This window comes from Rutidosis leptorrhynchoides, chromosome 1, assembly GCF_046630445.1.
Source record: "Rutidosis leptorrhynchoides isolate AG116_Rl617_1_P2 chromosome 1, CSIRO_AGI_Rlap_v1, whole genome shotgun sequence".
NCBI lineage: Eukaryota > Viridiplantae > Streptophyta > Magnoliopsida > Asterales > Asteraceae > Rutidosis > Rutidosis leptorrhynchoides.
Window position 1 is genome coordinate 169,009,669 of NC_092333.1, and position 5,046 is coordinate 169,014,714.

A 5,046-nucleotide genomic window follows, 5' to 3' on the forward strand; every position below is an offset into this window, starting at 1 on the left:
AATCAAAATCCGCAGCGAAAAGAAGAGCACGACACCTAGAACGATGTCACAAATGCGGAAAATGGTCACATGGAGGTAAATGTTCAAATAATCAAACCTATTCAAATACCGAATTTGTTACTTTATGCAGAGACGGACCGTTCATATGTTTAGAAGAAAAGACACTGAATGCTCGAGGTTACGCCTATGTAGCTATGGAAAACCAATTAAACCGACTATCTTATGAATGGGATAGATCATATAACTAAGAAATCTATTTCACAGGTATGTCTGTACAGTTTTTATTTTTATTTTTATTTTTAACCTTTTGATAATAAACGCTAATTTGTTCGCTAAAAAATATTAAATTGGTATTGAATAAAATTAGGTTTGGCGACCAAAATTATTGATATCATTCAAAAATTTATTACATCACTGCGAAATTTAACGTTTATTCTTAAGGTATAAATATCTTTAATCAATCAACTCAAAATATTTCAAAAATTCGTCATGAGTTAAATTAGGTCTTGGAACCGAAATTACTTTACCGAAAAGAGGGGCGCATATTTTTGATAATATTTGATTGATTAAAGTGGGATAAAAAGACAAAAAGATTTTTAATTTTATTTTTACCATATTTAAAATTAATATTTAAATCTTAAATTAATATTGTAAACTCTGTAAAAACAATATATTTAAAATTGTAAATATTTGAAAAATTAATATAAGTTTGATATGAATTTATAAATTTTTAAATTAAGTTTGGTGTGAATTTTTAATTTTTAAAATATGAATTTTTAATTTTATGCATTTCAAATTTTAAGTTTGGTGTGAATTTTTAATATTAATTTTGAATTTTATATTTAAGTTGTGTGAATTTAAAAACAAAAATTTACTTTATCTCATTAAGTTAAGAATATGATTTTTAAAATTCGTCGTAAGTTGAAGACTAGGTCTTTGAACCGAAATTGCTTTATCCAAGGAAGGGACGAGAACTTTTATTATCATTATTTTTAATCTTATTGATTTAAAGTATGCCAAAAACATTAAAAAACCCAAAAATCTTAGCTTTTAAAACAATAGCTACAAAAAGACAAATTTTAAAATTTTGTCGAAGGACGGACTAGGACATCGATCCGAAACGACCTCGTCCTAAATAACAAGGGAAACAAAAATTTAAAATTAATTACTAAATTGTTTTAATAAGTTAATGATTATAAAAAAAAAAAAAAAAAAAAAAAGAGCAAACTCCGCGACTCGCGGAGTTTGAAAGGAAAATCTCCGCGACTCGCGGAGAGACTAAAAACCGGAAAAAAAAATATAACTGAACAACAGATCAGTCCCAACTCCCCCACACAAAACACTGCGAAAAGAGCTGCGAAAAAACCCGAAAAACACCCCCAAAAATCCCAATTTTTAACCGTTAATCACCAAATTTTTTGCTAAAATCATGTTGAGAAGGATGCTATCTAAGAATTACTCAAGAAAAACGATAAATTTCTACACCTAAACACCATTAATTCGAAGTTAGGTGTTCTTGAGCTATTTTTTCTCCAATTTGATTTTGATGCTTTTTAGTGTAATTAGACTTAAATTGTTTATGTATTATGCTTGTATAACCTAGATTGATGCTGTTTAACATGATTAGAAGCCTTAAACTTCAAATTTTGAATAACCTAGGGTTTGTGTTCTTGAGCAAATTTGGGGCTTTTTGATATAAACAGGTTATGGCCGATTTTTGTCATGAATTATTACTAAATTGAGTAGTGTAACATGTCTAGGTAGTTAAATGATTCAAACTTTGAGCCTAAACATGATTTTGAGAATTAAAGTGGACTTTTTCAAGTCCAAAATTCATGAACTTGATTTTTGAAAGATAATGCCATTTGAGACTTGTTTGATTGCTAGTAATGATTATTTTGACATGTTATTTGAGTTGAATGCTTATGAACTTGGCGAAAATTTTCGTATATGCTTATTTGAAAAGGTGTAGATTTGATAAAAATGTGAAAATAAGCTTAAGTTTGATATAAATTAATAATGTCATTGTAATTATTTTGATTGATGATTTTGCTGACACTAATGCATATTTGGATGCACAAAATTTGTGTTTGATGTGTTTTGCAGAATGAAAGGGGTGAATCTTCATCCCAAGCCCGCAATGCTCCTGCTGAGAATTTGGAACAACAGGAGGTAGATAACTACTACAAGCAGGATGTACCTCATCCAGTCATGACCTTTTCAGATATGCACTTGGAAGAGTTGCACCCGAACCTGAGATTTGACAGACTTTGGATAGATTATCCAAAATATCAACGGGGTTTGCATACTCTTCATTCCAAGGTTGTTGAGGTACCGAGGGTCATAGAATGGGGACCCTTAGAAGCTGTAGAATTGGCCGGGCCAATTAGGGAATTACTGGTACAGAGGTATGGTAATTCTTCTTTTAATGACTGGATATGTTTATTCACCATACGCAGACCTGTATATAAAGTATGGTGTGAAGAGTTGTTATGTAGTATAGAGTTGAATGATCGGGTAGCTAGTTTAACCGATCGTTCTTTTATTAGATTTTTGTTAGGCGGTTCGATGCGCCACATGTCTTTACTGGACATGGCTCAGGCTTTACGTATATATACGCCTGAGGAGTTAGCGTCTGCCGATTGTAGAGGATTGATACTAAACGGTAGAAAGATAGATGAGAATTTTGATACACACGGTGTGTGGAGTCAAATGACAAGCCATCACCGTTTCAAAGGGGGAAATTACTCTTATTTGGATATAGATAGAGCCGAATTAAGAGTGATACATAGGTTTTTAGCTAATTCGATTACAAAAAGGGGTAAGAACAAAGAAAAAGTAAATGAACAAGATTTGTTTTACCATATGTGTATTCGAGACCCACAGAGCGCTGTAAGTATACCATATTGTGTGGGTTATTATTTATCAGCTATGGTTCGGGGGATGCGACCACATAGCATAATAGGAGGTGGTATTTTTATTACTTTGATTGGTGAATATCTCGGTGTGGATATAAGTCGGGGGGGATTATTACTAGAAGAGCCGGAACCCCGCGATACTATAGGTTTAAATGTATACCATGGTGCGAAAGTTTTGAAGAGGTGAAATAACGCCGCAGTACGATACCATGGTAGACATCCACAGGTAGAGAGAAACCAGCAACAAGGTAATGTAGGAGGGGGGAATGAGATGCAAGAAATGCATAGGTTTATAGCTTCTCAGGAATACGAAAATGCTAGACAGAGAGCATTTGAAGATTGGCAAGTTCATCAGAACCAAATCATAGCTCATTGCCAACATATAGGTAGAAACTATATTCCTACACCAAAACCCATCTTCCCTCCTTGGTCTATAGAGATGCAGCCACCATATCCTACGTATGACCCTGCCGAAGCATTCTATAGCACTTATGGTTATGCCTGGAACCCCTATTGGTACCAATATCATCCTTAGTTTACTTATTATTATTTTTTTTATTATTTTGTAATTTGTAATTATTGATACATTTAATATTTTTGTTAATATTGTAATCATTTTTATAATTATCTAACTTTTATTCTTAGATTTTAATAATTTTTAAATGTGGGGTAATATACCAAACTTCAAAAATATGTATATATGTTTGCAGTTTATCTTATGTACACAACAGGGTAAAACAACGCATTTTCAAAGACTGGCATTAAGTTCAGCAAAAGCAACTAATTTTGACGACAAGATGCAAAATATATGTGAAATAACAACAAGACGGAATGAACAAATGATGTGCACCATTTATCATTCAGCAAACAAACGCCAATATATTTGGAAACTTTGGTAAAAATTTAATCATTTTCACACAAATCACCCTCAATAATTTAAATTGTTACTGATTTCTTGCAAAATGAGGGCATTGCAAGATCTTAAGTGTGGGAAGGGGTTAAATTCTTTCGGATTTTAAAATTTTATATTAAACACTTGGTTACCATTAAAAACACTAGTAAAGCAGTAGTTGTATTAGAATCTAGTGCTCTCTGATAAAAAAAGAACAGCCCTAGTCTTATATACTGACTACCCAATTCTAGTAAAATGGTTCAAAATTTTCAATTAAATGAATTCAAAATCATGTTTATACATATTTATGAACGATAAAACTAGGTTTTAACACCGAAATTATTGTTACCTCGGAAAGGACATAAATTAAGAAACAAACTAAACTGTCAAAATTCATTTAAAATGGAATAGAGGACGATAAAAAGGAAAATAAAAGCCAAGTGTGGGAAAATTTACCAAGTTATTTTAAACATATGTCACATATATCTGTAACAAATAACTGAAAATACTTTTGCTTTGAACTAAACTAAACTGTTTTACCCAATGAAAGAAAAGAAGAGATGGATCTACACGATGAATCAATTCCATCATTAAAAGGAAGTAAAGTCTTCCTAAAAAGAAACGCGCTTCTTGATTTAGGTCATGAAGTTGTCGTCCAGACCAGCTGTAGGTTGACGAAAAATCTAGAAAAGTCATCTCTAAAATCAGCAGGAAATCCACGGACCTCAGCATCAAACAGGGTCGCCAAGTGGTCAGATTTATCCTAACCATGAGAAGGATTTATCTCGTACAATGGGGAGGCACCGTGCAAATTAGCTTGATAAGACTAATGAATCAGATCCCCAGAAAAGGATAATCTCCTTAAAGATTAAAAATCAGCTTTTAAGACTGATATTACTCAATCCTAGAGATTGACCTTAAAGATTGAGAATTACAAACTCATGGAATTCAATGATATCTAAACTCGAGCTTGAACGAGAAAATATTTTGATCAAAATTACAAACTGATTTGTTTTCTGAAAACCCTATTTTCAATGCGTTCATTACCATTGAACGTAAAATCCTAGGAATTCACCTGGAATTCATTAGGTCACCTGAACTAAATCGGGTGTCAACCGTAAGAACGGTGGTTGCATAACATGGTCAAAGACAGGACCTTGTGCCAGGCCGAAAAATTATAAGGGTGAGCTTTACTATTGCTCCTACCAAGGATAGTAATTGCGTCCGACACGTTAT